Consider the following 17,187-nt stretch of genomic DNA (forward strand, 5'->3'; position numbering starts at 1 on the left):
ATTGTTGTTAATGTAGCCTCACACTCTACAAGGCAACAGGAATGGAGGGAGGCAAGACAGCAGAGCAGACAGAGACACACACCCTGTGTGAGAGAGAGAGAGAGATGCACAAGGCCCCTTTAAGTACGCTGACCCCACTTTAAGTACACTGCCTTTTTAAGTAGATCAGCAAGTTGAGACAGATGCTGCTGCCAGGAAGCTCCCTCCATCCAGAGCCCTGTGGTGCCCCATCCCCACACCGCTCTATGGAAATGGGGTAAGCCGGGTGAAGGAGCAGGGGGGAGGGGGACACCCTGATTAGCCCCCCTCTTTCCTCCACCCCGCACAGCAAGCAGGAGGGTCCAGGGAGCAGCTCCAAGGCAGAGGGCAGGAGCAGCACATGGCAGTGTTGGGAGGGATAGCTGAACTGCTGGCAATTGGTAGCCTGCTGGGCGGCTGCTGCACAGGGAACTTAGGGGAAAGTGGAGCTGATAGGGAGGCTGCCGGTTCACCCTGGTTCCAAGCCCCCACCAGCTAGTTCCAATAGGCTGCTCTTCCTGCAAGCAGTGGACAAAGCAGGCGGCTGCCAAACCACGTTATAAGGGAGCATTTCGCAACTTTAAACGAGCATGTTCTCTAATTGATCAGCAACGTAACAACGTTAACCGGGAGGACTTTAAGTGAGGAGTTACTGTATATAGATCAATTATGTATCCTAAAGGTCTTTAACCTCACCCACTCTCAGGCCTTCAACTACCACCTATACAAATAATCGATTGCTAGATTCCCTAATCTTTCCTGTCCTCTTTTCAATCTAAAACCTTTTGCTATCCTTTGCATACCTAACCTCGGATATCCGCCCCCCCCCATTCCCCATCAACCAAAAATAACCAAAAAGTGAATTCTACGTGTTGCTCCTAAACCATCCCTTCTCCCTCCTTTCTCCAAAATTCTTTCACCATCCTTCACATCATCCACTGCTTTGAAACAACGCTCTTCTCTTCAGTTCCTACAATTAGCTTCCTCTTGCTCTCGACAGTAAGTTTCATTCCCACCTTTAAGATTCTGTGTAAATCAATTCCTGCCTATGTCAGTTTTTACTTTGTCCTACTGCCTAACTGCCTTTGTCCTAACTAGTTGTTGCCTACTTGGAACCAATTTTGTAGCCCTCTCCTATAATACCAGATTAGAAAGACACTGGAAACATTGTAGAGGATACAGCAAAAATACAGAATTTAGTAATAACAGCGATGTACAGCATGTGCCCTATAAAGCCTGAAAACACTAGTGAAATACGTGATTTAAAATTTTGGAATAGAACCTTAAGAGAAAGACTCTGTTAATAGGGAGGGTCTATGCTTCTGTGGAGATAAAGCGTTATTTAGTGGTTAGAGCAAGAAACAGATATCAAGACTCCTGGATTAGAATACAGTAGAACCTCAGAGTTACGAACGCCAGAGTTACGAACTGATCGGTCAACCACATACCTCATTTGGAACCAGAAGTATGCAATCAGGCAGCAGCAGAGACGAAAAAAAGGCAAATATAGTACAGTACTGTGTTAAATGTAAATTACTAAAAAAAAAAAATAAAGGGAAAGTTTAAAAAAGATTTCACAAGATAAGGAAACTGTTTCTGTGCTTGTTTCACTTAGATTAAGATAGTTAAAAGCTGCATTTTTCTTCTGCATAGTAACGTTTCAAAGCTGTATTAAATCAACGTTCAGTTGTAAACTTTTGAAAGAACAACAATAATATTTTGTTCAGAGTTACGAACAACTTCCATTCCTGAGGTGTTTGTAATGGAGATTCTACTGAAGATGCTTGAGAGCCAATTCCCCTTGTAAAGTATTCTGAAATCCCTAGATGAGAGATGCTGTATTACTGCAAAATATTGTTATGGGTTAGGCATAATCACCGCCCTTCATTGAAGGACAGTCCTAATCAGCCATTAAGCATCTTTATGGAACAACATAACAAACAATAGCAGCCTCCACGAAAAACACAGGTATATGTCACCACCCAAAACAAAGGCACAGGCAAGTTGTGTGTGCACTGAGGGGTTTTGCTGGTTATTGTTTTGTGAGGATTTGTATGTCTGTGAAAGACAGACAAACACCAGAGAAGAACTCAGAGAAGGAGCAGAAATCCAAGGACACTGCAAAAGCACTGGGAGCATGGCCCTTAGAAAAAAACAAGAGAGAAAGCTTTTTCAGTTCAGTGCTGGCTGAAAGAGGCTTAGAACCGTAAGCAAAACACAAGACAAAGTTTCGATTCCTACTGTACTCAGGGAAAAAAGGTCTTCGCATATTCTTTATAAGTAGACAGAGTTGCATCGAAAAAATACTTCATTTCATCACCCATTTCTCCTCATAACTGGAACAACCCTCAAGACCTCAAATTTTTGGATAACCATTCAGGTTGATGGAGGTAATAACATGTTACAATTTATTGATTTTATTGGTTCTCCTAATCTTTACTACTCAAACAGTATGTGAAATGCAATTTCTATGCAAAATCCTTTATTTTCTAAATGTTTGTGTTAATATTAAGTAATTTGAACCATTACATTTATTATAAAATCATTCTGTGTAAGCGAGTTAGTAAAGTCAGAATTCTCTGCAGAGAATGCCATTTCAGTGTGGAATTTATTGTTTCCCTTAGAATAGATGTACTCCAGTAACTTTATAGAGAAAGTATGAATCACAAACAGGTTAAAACAGAGCATTCAAGAGAAAATAAGTCACTGATGCACAATAATAATTTTCATCCAGTCTTCACCCCAGACAAGATCATTATGGTTAGTTACACTCCTTTGGACTATGTTAGCCCCTTCTTTGGGGTTTACATATACACAGTCATTTTCTGGCCTCTGACCAACCTCCCATATCAGTGACCAATTTATCTATTTAATTCACTTAATCTTTCAAAGTCAGTTTACCAGTCCTTCAAATCATTTTTGTTGTACAAGGGGAAAATAGGTCATATGAGTGCAACATGAGTCACTGACCCATCAGAACAACACGCAAAAGAAAAAAATTGAATATTGTTGCTTTGAGAGCAGTAAAGTGAAGGGTCTGGAGTGACAGCACACAACAAATCACAGAAATTAGAGTCTGAAAAAATATGAGGTCATCTAGTTCATCCCAGTGCCAGGGCAGGATTGCTCCCTACAGTATATTTCCTAGACATGAGCTTGAGAAGTGATACTATTGCAAGAAAAGTGAATACTATATATACTAGTATGTACATATAGGGGGGAAAAACACAATTTTTTTAAGGCCAGAGAAGTAATAACTCCTCTTTACACCAGCCTTGCTAATACCACACTGGGGAGTACTATGCAGGGTTTTGTTCTGCTCGCTATAAAAAAAAACCCTACCAACACTGATAAATTACAAGGAATATACAGGAATGGAGGGCATGACCTATGAAGAAAGATTAATGGACCTTAATACGTACACCTTAGATAAAAGATGGCAAAGGGGAAATCTGTTAATTATCATTACACATGGATGCACAGAGGGGACACTAAATCCTTCCATACTAAAGTCGTACCACAGATTAGCATCACCTAACGTTAATTACATAGATTCCAGGAACATCTAAACGTAACATACTGACATCAAAAACTGTGTATAACAGATTCATACTAAATACTTCAAACTCAGATAGCATTTGTGTAATTTCATATACTGTGTTTTGGCATAAAAAAACAGCTGTTTCACACATCCTAAAAACTATTTAAACATTCAATATTATGACAATCTTAACTATTTAAAATCCTAAATGTAACACGACAAGAACTATTCAGAAGTGTGTGGGTTACTATTTGTAGTGTCAAACTGTCAGAGTGTATAACTTCTATCACATCCCTCTTTTCAAACCTCTGTATTGGTTGACTCTCTCCTCCCATTAAGGCAAGACTGGATATTAAATATGTTTTAACACTCAAGTATAGATAGCACAAGTTGTATTTTAACATGTGTTATCTGGTCAAGGTAAACCCAAGCTTGTTTCTTAATGTTTACCTCAACCACCTAATGTGTTAAAATATAACTTGCCCTGTCTACACTAGGTTAAACAGTTTTTATTCTATCCTCAACAAGACCTAAAAGTTTACCTACACACCAACACCCTTCATTTTTGAATATCCTCCCAGTCACTGCAAAACAAAATCTCCCTCTCTTTCACTAAAACAAACAAACAAACAAAAAACTCACCAAATCTGGTTCAGTACTTCTTTTAACAAGTAACGCCTAGCACAATTATGTCCTCACCTTTTCTTCCAGTTATTGCATTGCTTTTTCTTTGTAGTTAGTTTGTGAATTAATGTTTTGGATATCTTTACCTGTTGCTCAGTAGCACCGTATTTGCATAGTTCATGGATTGTTAGCTCTCAGGGGCAGACTCACTGCTCTTGGGAACTGTTCATTCAGCAACATGTAGACCAACAGACCTTTAAATAAGAAATAATAATTCACATAGAGTGAAGTACACAAATATATAAAAGTGACTTGGCTATTTTAAAAAACCTATATATAATCAAATAACCACCTACACTGGATAAATCCTTTTTTATATTAAATTAGCAAAAAGCAAATACTTTAAAATCTACAGCAGTGGTCCCCAAACTGTGGGACTTGCCCCCTAGGGAGACACGGAGGAAAGTTTGGAGGGGCATGGCAGGGCTTGGGCTACGAGGAGGGAGTGCCACCCAGCCCCAGCCCCAGCTCCAGCTCCAGTCTCGGCCCTGACACAGTCCCCTGACTCTGGACATGGCCCCAGCTGTAGCTCCGGCTTCGACCACAGCCCAATTCCCGGCCATGGCCCTGGCCCCTGAGCAGGGGGCAGGGACGCAGAGAGATTCCATTACAGGTAAGGGGGACCATGACATTAAAAGTTTGGGGACCACTAATCTACAGTCTTTTTACAGCAATTAAAAAATGTGAAGCTTCCAAGTTCTACACATTGCTAAGAATATGTATAATCTTATATCCCTATTACTGTCAAACTCATCTTCCTCCTAACGTCCCCTCTTTCTGTTGTGTTCCATACTCCTGGTCCCATCTTAGCTTACAAGCTCTTTGGAGCAGAGACTGTCTTTCACTGGCTGTTTGTACCCCTGAATGATGTGCGTCCAGCTTGGGCCTCTGGGCATCAATGTACTATAAAAAAAAAAAAAAATCAAACTCTGAGCAATCAGGTTAACCATTTTGCTACTGCCCACGGCTGTTGTGTGAAGATCTATGAAATTCTAGCATTCACTGGAACACTAGTAACACAATGTGCATTTTGCCATATCTTACTTCTCCATGGAATCTGTTATGGAAGGGTGATCTACTTTCATTAACAGTATGGAACGTACACATGCCTCCTAAGGTGATGCATCACATCAGGAGAAGAAAGCACATTAGGTTTGACTATGTCCTGTATTAGTAATGCAAGAATTAGCTTTCCCTGAGGAAAAGATGGGGTTACTGAGATGAGCACGGGTACGTGTGGGTAAATACAGCAGGCAGATAGAGGTTCGGTAGGTAGGGGTTCAGCAATGGTAGATACAGATGGATTTGGCAGATGGAAAGAACTTAGGTGGGTAGGTACGTGCTCAGCACTGGGAAGTGCAGATGTGTTTGGTGACTGGAAGGAGCCACGGTGGGGTAGATGTTCAGCAGTAAGGTGGTGGGCAGCTGGAAAGAGTCTGGGGGAGTAGATGTTCAGTACTGGGAGGAGCAGATGGTTTTGGTGGCTGGAAAGAGCGGGAGGAGTAGGTGTTCAACACTTTGAGGGGGCGGGGAGAAGATGGGTTTGGAAGCTGGAGGGGAGGAGGGATAGCTCAGTCATTTGCGCATTGACCTGCTAAACTCAGCGTTGTGAGTTCAATCCTTGAGGGGGCCATTTAGGGATCTGGGGCAAAAATTGGGATTGGTCCTGCTCTGAGCAGGGGGTTGGACAAGATGACCTCCTGAGGTCCCTTCCAACCCTGATATTCTATGATCCTGGGGGCAGGGTAGGAGTTCAGCACTGGGAGGGGCAGGCAGGATTGCCAAATCTCCAGGAATTACAGATTAATGTTTAATTATGTCACATGATAAAGTCTCCAGGAATTCATCCAACCAGAGTTGGCAACCCCAGTCCAGTAGTTGGAGGGAGAGGTGGGTTGGGCAGTGGGAAGGTGCGGGGAGGGCGCTAGGTGGGGTGGGCAGCGGGAAGGTGCGGGGGGGATAGGAGTTCGGCACTGGGAGGAGTAGGTGGGTTTGGGCAGCTGAGACAGCCAGTGCACGGTGTAGGGGTGGCGAGTGGACCTATCACTGATGGGCCTCGGGCAGGGGTCAGCGTGGCAGGGCCTGTTCCGGGGCAGGGGGCACAGCCAGGCTGAAGACACAGGACTCATCGCTGGCAAAGCGCAGGGCCAGTCCGGGCCCACCGCAGGCAGCCTTAGGACGGAGACATGGTGGCAGTGGCCGGGCAGGGCTAAGCCAAGGGGCGCGGGGTCCCGGCTGGCAGAGCGAGGCAGGGGAGGGCTGGCGGAGGCCGAGCGCGGCACTGATCACGGGGCCGGGCCCCGCCCAGCCCGAGCACAGGGAGGGGAGGGGCCCCGAACAGACACAACGGCCGGGACCGGCAGCCGAGCAGGCCGCGCCCGAGCCCTCCGCCCCTGCCTGAGAAGAGAAGTCACCGTACCCGTCCGCAGGGCGGAGCGGCCCGCGTCGCGCGCTGACACCAGCCACACGCGAGTCCCGGCGCGCGCAATCGAGGAAGGGGCGGGGCGAAGGCGGGGTCCCAACGGGAAGAAGCCGCCGCAGGACCTGAGCGGTCACGCTGGGTAGCAGGGTGGGGAGGGGAGAGCGTGGTGGGCGGGGCCACGAAATGGTCCCCGTACGTTCTGCCTGCGTGGGAAGGGGAGGATCTAAAGGGTGTGGCCAGAGCGCGGGGGGCACTCGACTGTTGGTTAGGTGGCGTGGGCGGAGAATAACGGTCACGCGGGCTGGGCGGGGCGCTCTACCGCGGGCGCTCCAGATGGGGCTGCTGCCGCTGCCAAGGGCAGATTCGCTTTTTGTGGCTCCCCCCCCGCCGGGGAATGATTGTAAAAGGGGCTGGGGGCAAAAGCACAAGGGGGCGGAAGCTAGGGTTGGTCCCTGGAGCAAGGGAGGGGCCAGCCAGGGGTAAACGGCAAGTGCAGCAGGGCTGGGGATGGGGGTAAACAGGATCTCCCCCCCCCACTCCTGCCCACAAAGAGCGGGTCCCTATCGTCTCCCTGGTTCTAGCCTAGTCTCTTCATCTCTCTCTGCACTGAGCTGCCCCTCCTGCAGCATGACAAAGTGGGAATGTTCTTAATGTTTTCTCTGAATACTGTGTGGGTGCCTCAGTTTCCCCTATGCATTTCTCAAGTACATAGGTCAGGGGCAGGTAAACTTTTTGACCTGAGTGCCACATTGGGTTTCCAAAACTATATGGAGGGCTGTTAGGGGAGGCTGTGCCTATCCAAACAGCCAGGCATGGCCCGGCCCCCACCCCCAATCCAACCCCCCATTTCTCGCCCCCAGACGGCCCCCCCCAGGGACGCCTATCCCATCCAACCCCCCTGTCGCCCCTGCCCCGGCCCCGACCCCATCCAACCACCCCTTCTCCCTGACTGCCCCCGGAACCCCTGCCTCTGGCTGCCCCCCACCACCCAATCCAACGCCCCCCTCTCCTTTCTGACTACCACCCCGGGACCCCTGCCCCCATTTAACCCCCCTGTTCCCCGCCCTCTGACCACCCCGACCCCTATCCACCTCCCCACCCCCTGACCGCCACCCCGAACTCCCCTGCCCTCTATCTAACCCCCCCTGCTCCCTGCCCTCTTACCGCGCTGCTTGGAGCACCGGTGGCTGGTGGCGCTACGGCCGTGTTGCCCAGAGCACCAGAACAGGCAGCCGTGCCGCTGGCTGGAGCCAGCCACGCCACCGCACAGCACAGAGCACCGGGTTAGGCCGCGGCTCTGCAGCTGTGCTGCTCGGCAAGAGCTCGCCACCCAACCACCCAGAGCATTGCACCGGTGGCACAGTGAGCTGAGGTTGCGGGGGAGGGGGGACAGCAGGGGAGGGGTCTGGGGCTAGCCTCCTGGGCTAGGAGCTCAGGGGCCGGGTAGGAGCGTCCCACGGGTAGGTGGTGGGATAAGGGTGTGTGATTGTTGCAGAGCCCTAGGCAGATGTGATGCTGTCTGCACAGAGAATGGTCAACACCCTGTCTCCTGGCAACTGATGGCCTGGGCCTCTCCCCTGCAAGGTGCCAACTGAAGGTGTTGGAGAACAAAGAGATCAGGTGGCCTCCTGGCCCAGGAAAGAGACAAAGGACAGAGGAGGAGCTGGAGGGGGTTGCAGTTTGGAGCTGGCTGGGGAAATGGAGGGAGGTCCAGCACTGGTGTCTGGGCTCCCTACCCCACAAGACGGACCTGACTGAGGGGTCCTGTTTTCCATACCTACAAGCTCCGATTTGACTGTGTTCCTGTCGTCTAATAAACCTTCTGTTTTACTGGCTGGCTGAGAGTCACAGTGAATCACAGGAAGTAGGGGGGTGGGGGAGGGGTGTGTGCAGGACACTGACTCCCCCACACTCCATGATACTCTGTGACATCCAGCAGCAGCAGGACAGGTTCTCTTCCAGCCCTCTGGGGTGGGTGTTGGGAGTGGGAGGAGCGGAGACGAATGTGGTTATTCCTATAACTGGACTTTTATTTTCCAGTCAGCACTGCTAACTGAACACCCAGGTCCCATTTTCTACTGAAGTTTCCAGTCTAAAACTGGATACCTGGCAACAGGGCTGCCAGAAAAGCCGGAGGAGGAGCAAGCAATCATTTTTAAAAGTGAGAGGGCTAAGCCTTAAGCCAGTGGTTCTCAAACTTCTGTACTGGTCACCCCTTTCACATAGCAAGCCTCTGAGTGCAACCCCCCTTATAAGTTTAAAACACTTTTTTATATATTTAACACCATTATAGATGCTGGAGACAAAGCAGAGTTTGGGGTGGAGGTTGACAGCTCGCGACCCCCCGTGTAATAACCTCGTGACCCCCTGAGGGGTCCTGACCCCCAGTTTGAGAACCACTGCCTTAAGTGGTGGGAAGCAAGGGGGGGTGGTGGGCTAGGGAGTGGAAGGGAGCTAATGGGCAGGGCCATGTCTGCTGTACTGCCCAGGTAGGTTGAAGACTGTGGGGATCAGCTGACACAGTATCCCCAGCCCAGGTGACATGACAACCAGTGGTGGATTTAGAGTTAGTGGGGGCCCCCGGCCCTGTGCTCAGCTTCATTTTGGGGGCCCCTCCTTGGGACCCAGCCAAGAAAAAGAACATTCTCTCTTATCTTCCCCCACCCCCATTTTTCATTTCTTTTTTTCTTCATCCTCCTCCTATAAGTAATAGCAAGTAAATGAAAATAAAGTGAGGTACCTTGATTGTTCTTGTATACTAACTTATTTTTCCACAGACCACTTGAAAATCACGGAGGGTCTCGACGAACCACTTAATGATCTTTCCAAATATTGTAAAAAAAGTTGGAGTGCAGGGTCTGGACAGGAGCTAGGGTGAGGGAGTGAGCTCAGGGTTGGGGCAGGAGGTTGGGGTGTGGAGTGCTTACCTGGGGCAGGTTCTGTTTGGTGCAAGGGGTGCAGGTGGGAAGGGGGGGGTTGCAGGAGCTCCTGTTTGGTACTCAGGATGGGGGTGGGGATGTGGGGGGGTTCAGGAGTCAGGGCTGGGGGGGTGTGAGGGGGTACAGGGGGCTGGGGGAGTGCAGGAGTCAGGGCAGGGGGCTGGGGAGGTGTGAGGGGGTGCAAGAGTCAGGGTGGGCAGGGGGATGGGGTGTGTGAGGGGGGTGCAGGAGTCATGGCAGGGGGCTGGAGGGGTGTGGGGGGTGCAGGGGTCATGGCAGGGGGCTGGGGATGTGTGAGGGGGGTGCAGGTGTCAGCGTGGGCAGCGGGCTGAGGGTGTGGGCTGGGGTCGTGGGGGTTCTCACGGCAGAGAGCTAGAGGGGGTATGCCCTGATTCCAGCCCCTTCCCCAAGGCCCCACCCCCGCCTCTTCTCCGCCTCCTCCCCCGAGCAGTAAATGTGCTGAGGCTCGGCTCTTCCCCCTCCCTCCTGCCGGCAAACAGTTGATCCGCAGCAGGGGGGCGGGGGGAGGGAACGTAGCATGTAGGGGGAGGAGCTTTGCTGCCAGTAGAGCCTGCCCTACTGCAGAAGGATCTGGCAGCACCAAGCTTCTGCCCCCATGGGGGGAGCGGAGAAGAGCGGACCAGGCCCCCTTTGGACTGTGGGCCCAGTGCCGTGGTAAATCTGGTACTGGCTACTGCAGATTGAAAGAGGGGCACGCGGGGGTTACAGTGGATGGAAGCCGACGAGGAACAACCCCGTCCCACCCCAGGTGGAGATGCGGGACCTCTACTCGAGGGGCAGCTGTGTTCACCTCGTTCTTCCATGGCTTTGGGGGCATCAGGCCTGTATGGCGGGGTAGCCCGTTGACTGGTTGTTCCCGCCCACGCAAGTGATGACGTGGGGGCCACTCAAGCTGTTCTGTGTTTAGGTCCTGAGCTGGAGCAGCGGGCGGGGTGTGTGAGGCTCTTGCCCCGAGCGCTTAGCGACCTGTTCTGGCCCCAACATGTCCCGACCGTCCCGTCCAAGGTCCCGTTATTTGCTGTTGGGGCTGGGTCATGTGCTCCTGGTTTTCTCCATCCTGCGGTGAGGTGGAAGCTCTTGGGAGTCTGGTGGGGTGACCTGACGCTGGGGTCGAGCCTCCAGGGAAGCCCCAAACCCTGCCAGACCAGTGACAACGTTAGGGAGGTTTGCAACTGGGCAAACTGTGGGGATCCTGTGTGTCTCTAGCAGCCCCGGCGTGGTTTCCCAAATCCTGCCAAATTCACTGGGCATGAGCTGCTCACAGGCCCTCCTGGGCCTGTTTTATCTTGCTGCTTAGTGGCCCCAGACATAGGCGCCAACTTCTACTGAGGCCGGTGGGTGCTCTATCCTCTCTGCCTCTGGCCCTGCCCTGACTCCACCCTTGCCCCACCCCCTCCTGCCCCCATTCCAACCCCTTCCCCGAAGTCCCCGCCCCAACTCCTCCCCTTCCCTGCCACTATTCTGACTCCTTCTCCAAATCCCGGCCCTGGCCCCGCCTCTTCCCCTGAGCGTTCCCGCTCCTCCCCCTCCCTCCCGGAGCTCTCTACAGCTGTTTGGCATCAGCAAGCGCTGGGAGGTAGGTGGAGGAGCGGGGATGCGGCGCGCTCAAAGGAGGAGGTAGGGTGCGGCAGGGAGCTTGGCTGCCAGTGGGTGCAGAGCACCCACTAATTTTTCCCTGTGGGTACTCCAGCCCTGGAGCACCCATGGAGTTGGCGCCTATGGCCCCAGGGGTCATAAGGCCAGCCCTGATTTGAACTCATTAAGATGCACCAATGACTGGATGTGCCTCTCTTGGGGTCTCAGTGTGGAAGATTATACAATAAATGTCATGGTTTGCTTCCCCTATGCTTGAATTTGGTAGCATGCCAAGCATGTGTCTCTTTTCCTTAGAAAACTTAGAATTAGCTGTTGCTAATTCTAAGTTGCGAAGGAGAGATCATAGAAATTGCCATGTGGGATGAGGCCAGTGACCATCTAGACCATGGACTGGCAACCTTTGGCATGGGGCCTGTCAGGGAAATCCACTGGCGGGCTGGGACAGTTTGTTTACCTGCAGCATCCGCAGGTTTGGCCAATCGCAGCTCCCACTGGCTTGGGTTTGCCGTTCCAGGCCAATGGGGCTTGCGGGAAGCGGCGCAGGCCGAGGGATATGCTGGCCGTCCCTTCCCACAGCCCCCATTGGCCTGGAATGGTGAACTGTAGCCAGTGGGAACTGCGATTGGCCGAACCTGCGGACGCTACAGGTAAGCAAACTGTCCTGGCCCGCCAGCAGATTTCCCTGACAGGCCACATGCCAAAGGTTGCCAATCCCTGATCTAGACCAATATCTAGTTTCCAACAGTGGCCACTTGATGCTTGAGAGGAAGGTACATGAAACCCTGCAGTTATGGGACAACTTGCCCGCAGGGAAGTTTCTTCCTGACCCCTATTGCAGATTGGCTTATAGAGCGAAGCTTGGGAGTCTATGTTCTACAAAAAAAAAATTAAAAATATCTTTACTATTATAATTGGCTATACTTGTTATCCATTTAACAGATCAGTCCTTTTTTTAATGTGAACAAATATGTTCATTTCATATGCAAGCGACTAGAACAAATTGACAGCTGAAAATTGTGTGAAGAAATGTAATGCAAAGCTCTAGAAGCAAGTGGTTGCACAATTGCTTTGAGGTCAGACATGTTAGAAAAGAGACAGATAACCTATTCTGTTTTGAACAGGTGATCAAAAGAGAGCTTTAATAAGTGAGGAAACAAGTTTTTATTCTTAATTTTATTTATTGCTTGTCTGCAAAAGCACCAGCAAATGTATTACAGATGTATTACAAATCTGAAAAAGCACCAGATGTATTACAAATCTTAAACAACTAAATAAAAGCAATATACAATCATATTTATATAACAGCACCATGTAAAATATTTTAAAACATAAGATTTTAAAATCTGAATTAAAAGGAGCTGCTACAGCTGCAGTCCTGCCTGTTTAGGTGGAACATGAAGATATCCTATAATCTCGGGATTGCAGCAGCAAAAATACAATATGTCCTCTTGCATGGCCAAAAAATGCATCCATCAGCCCCACCCCGTGCAGTTTAGCCATTGAAATGATATGCTGGGAGCCAGAAGCTCTGTGAGACAGCTGGGTCCCAATCCATTTTTAAAATTTAAAGCCAACATTTGAACACATTCTGGGTCCAAATAGGCAAGTGATGTGAATACAGAAACTTCTTGGCAGACTCTCCTCTCACGCCTTCCTGTTCCTCTGAATAATCAAGTTGCCATATTCTGCTGTAGCATCTAATCAACCTACTTTTGTAGCCTACAGTATACTGTAGTAGTCCAACACAAATGTTACAAAGGCATACACCACAGTCATTGTATTAGCATGTAGGAGAAACGGATAGTTTAATATTCTGAAGATGATCATAAGCAGCTGTGACTACCTGCAAATCCTGTGTAATATCAGCTCTGATCAGTGTCTAGACTGTGACCTGCATAAGTCACCTGAAGTGAGAGATACTATGAGAGGCCTAGTGAAATACTGCTCTCTCATATTTTCTACACAAACCAATCAACATAATTTTCATCTTGCTGAGATTTAGTCTTAGTTAATTCCTAGCTAACTCTGGACTTCTGTGAGGCATATTTTGAGACCCCCTAAAATCATCCTCAGAGGGAAAGGTATAGCACTGACTGCACTGGGCTCTCTGTGTTATACCAATAAAATAAAAACCAGCAGGATCTTATTAAAGAGGAAAAGGCAAAATACCACATTTATTCTGAATACAGAAAGAATCATAGTAAGCAGTTAGTTACAGCTATAACATTCCATTCAATCTCATATTTATTCACACATTCATTCATATACACACACACACACACACAGGTTCTGCAAGGTTGTTATCATAGTTTCCAGCCTTAGAGTTGCTCATGCCAAGCCACTGGCCAGGTGGCCTGGACATGAGGAGGGAGCAGGGCCTTGTCAGATGCTCATCTGATGCTCCTGGAAGTTCCTTTGCAGAATCAGATCCCAAAGTTCTCACTTTTTAGAGTCTATTTTTATAGGAATTTCTTCCTATGCCAGTCTATGGGAATTGCTTCATCATGCTGTTGCTGAATCAATCAGCAGATAGCACATTCCTGACGGCTCCAAGATGTTATCTTGTTCTTTGGTTCTCCCATTCTTGAGGCTGTTGGGTGGATTCCAGTCTTCCCTCCGGGGGTCCTCTGGTTATTTCCACTTGACGCCTTCTTCAGCCGATGGACACTGGATTCTTAGGCTGGCACCTCCCTGATCATTCAGTTCGTATCCACACCAAGCATCCATCCACATCCATCCTCTATCTCTATTTTAATCACAATTGTTAATACAACAAAAGGGCGGGGAGTCTCTGGGTGCTGTTTCTGTTGTTAGAGTATTGCTTTGAGTCTCTCTCTGTGAATTGCTTTGAGAACAGACTCTGTCTTAGAATGTACTAACGCAATTAGCAGCTTGCAAGTTTCACACACAGAGGGAGAGAAACAGTACCACAAACCAGGAGACCTCTTAATTAGTAATACCCTGGAATTTAAACTATGGGGAATCAAACTCATTTGTGATTTTAATACAGAACTTCTTTAATATGATCCAACATCTGTGGCCATAGCAGTTTACAGGATTGGGGCCTAAGAAATTATGGTAGAGTATAGTATATGAAGTTGGGTGTCATTGCTCTAAAACTGATTTCTGAGCCAATATCTATTACCATGCTTTTGACTGGTAACATAAAAACTGAAAACATTTGGAGCAATCACCAATTAGTGGGACCTAGCAAGAAGCAAGCAGCCACCTATCAGCACGTGCTGGAACATCTGCACACATTATGATCAAGACAGTTCCATTTATACATATATAGGGCCGAGCCCATATGATTTTCTACTTGAGGAAATCTGAATATAAATAGTTGCCATATATAATTATAGGAAATGTATAATTCATGACATTTTCAAAAGTACATATTCATTTTATTTAATGTATATTTAAAATATGAAAGGATTTGGGGGCAAGGGAAAAGAAAGTGATTGGTTTGGGAGCTACAGAAAGGAAAATAGGTTATTCCATAGCAGTCTGAAGGACGGGGGGCGGGGGAAGGGAAAGTTGAGATCCCCCTACTCTGAATTATTTGTGTCCTCTTCCCAACAATTCCCCAGCATACTTATGGATATACACTCTGCCTTTGTCACACCTATGATGACTCCACCTATGGGACAGCATGCCATCCTGTCCACCATAAAAAGGATAACTTTGAGGAAGCTATAAGGTGATTTTTGCAAAGGTAACATAACCTGAAGATTAAAGGTTGGGAGGACATGGAGAGAGACACCCTTAGGGAAAATTTGTTCAGGATGAAATTTATTAATCACCTGCATGTTAATCTTCCACTGTGTTCTTTTAAATGCAGGAGAGCGTATTTCAACCTCAGTAGTCTCAGAAAAGCAAGAATAATATCTTTTATATAACACAGTATATTCAAAGTTCTGTATAGGAATTAACTACTGTGGTATGTAATCTATCATTTAAATCAGCTTCTGTACTAGATGACTGGAAGATAGCTAATGTGATACCATTTTTAAAAAGGGCTCCAGAGGGGATCCCGGTAATTACAGGTCGGTAAGCGTAACTTCAATTGGTTAAAACTATAGTAAAGAACAGAATTATCAGACACATAGATGAACACAATTTGTTGGGGAAGAGTCAACATGGTTTTTGTAAAGGGAAATCATGCTTCACCAATCTACTAAAATTCTTTGAGGGGGTCAACAAGCATGTTGACAAGGGTGATCCAGTGGATATAGTGTATTTAGATTTTCAGAAAACCTTTGACAAGGTCCCTCACCAAAGACACTTAAGCAAAGTAAGTTGACATGGGATAAGAGGGAAGGTCCTCTCATTGATCAGTAACTGGATAAAAGATAGGAAACAATGGCTAGGAATTAATGGTCAGTTTTCAGAATGGAGAGAGATAAATACTGGTTTCCACCAGGGATCTGTACTGGAACCAGTACTGTTCGACATATTAATAAATGATCTGGAAAAAGGGGTAAACAGTGAGGTGGCAAAATTTTCAGATGATACAAAACTACTCCAGATAGTTAAGTCCAAAGCAGACTGTGAAGAGTTACACAGGGATCTCACAAAACTGGGTGACTGGGCAACAAAATGGCAGATGAAATTCAGTGTTGCTAAGTGCAAAGTAATGCATATTGGAAAACTTAATCCCAATTATACATATAAAGTAAATTAGCTGAAACCACTAAAAAAAGATCTTGGAGTCATTGTGGATAGTTCTCTGAAAACATCCACTCAATATCCAGCAGTAGTCAAAAAAGCTAACAATGTTGGGAATTATTAGGAAAGGAATACATAATAAAACAGAGAATATCATATTGCTTCTATATAAATCCATGGTACGCCCACATCTTGAATACTGCATGCAGATGTGGCCGCCCCATCTCAAAAAAGATGTATTGGAATTGGAAAAGGTACAGAAAAGGGCAACAAAAATGATTAGGAGTTTGGAATAGCTTCCATATTAGGAGAGATTAATAAGACTGGGACTATTTAGCTTGGAAAAAAGACGACAAAGGGCTGATATGTTAGAGGTCTATAAAATCATGACTGGTGTGGAGAAAGTAAAACAAGTATTTATTCCTCATAACACAAGACTGGGGTCATCAAATGAAATTAATTGGCAGCTGGTTTAAAACAAACAAAAGGAAGTATTGCTTCACACAACACACAATAAATCTGTGGAACTCTTTGCCAGAGGATGTTGTGAAGGCCAAGATTATAGCAAGATTCAAAAAAGAACTAGATAAGTTTATGGAGGATAGGTCCATCAATGACTATTAGCCAGGATGGGCAGGGATGCAAAGCCATACTCTGAAGTGTCCCTAGCCTCTGTTTGCCAGAATCTGGGAGTGTGCGACATGGGATGGATCACTTGATGATTACCTGTTCTGTTCGTTCCCTCTGAAGCACTGTCAGAAGACAGGATACTGAGCTAGATGGACCATTGGTGTGACCCGTATGGCCATTCTTATGTTTCTTAACTACTTGATCCCCATAACATCTACTGCGACTCTGAGGTAGGTGGATATGTACCATTATCCTCATTTTACAGATGGGAAAAAAGACCAAAAGATGAAGGAACTTGCCCAGGGCCAAGATCTTCTTAGTCTCTACTTTGTGATCATTCCTCCAGATCACACTACCAGCCATGGGCTGCTTTCCTGAGGCTGCTCCAACTTTCATGAAGAGGTCAGAGAAGAGTGGTGGAAGGCCACATATGTCTCCCTCCTGTTTCCAGATGTGCTGAGTGCTGCTTGGTACACTAGGGAATCTGGCACTTTTGGACTTAGAGATCTATTATCCAGTGTACACCTCTGAAAGTTCTGACCATTGAGTAATGAGTCTATGGGAGTAACTTATTTCTTGTCGTACTTCTAAATAAACAGATTTATTTTTGTAATAATTTAGTTAGAGAATGTTTTTTAATTTTTTTACAAGAGCTCTTGAACAAACTC

General features: G+C 47.3%; 1 protein-coding gene across 2 annotated transcripts in view; it reads right to left on the reverse strand.

Moving 5' to 3' along the window:
* FBXL4 (F-box and leucine rich repeat protein 4) overlaps nt 1-6,797 on the reverse strand; it is a 120,313-nt gene extending 113,516 nt beyond the window's left edge. For both annotated transcript variants that reach the window (XM_074948145.1, XM_074948144.1), the window contains exons 1-2: nt 6,663-6,797; nt 4,330-4,437 (exon numbers count right to left, since the gene is read on the reverse strand). The gene's annotated coding sequence lies outside the window, so the exon portion shown is untranslated. The remainder of the gene's footprint in view (nt 1-4,329; nt 4,438-6,662) is intronic.
* Between the last annotated feature and the right edge of the window lie 10,390 nt (nt 6,798-17,187).

This window comes from Natator depressus, chromosome 3, assembly GCF_965152275.1.
Source record: "Natator depressus isolate rNatDep1 chromosome 3, rNatDep2.hap1, whole genome shotgun sequence".
In the NCBI taxonomy this organism is placed as follows: domain Eukaryota; kingdom Metazoa; phylum Chordata; order Testudines; family Cheloniidae; genus Natator; species Natator depressus.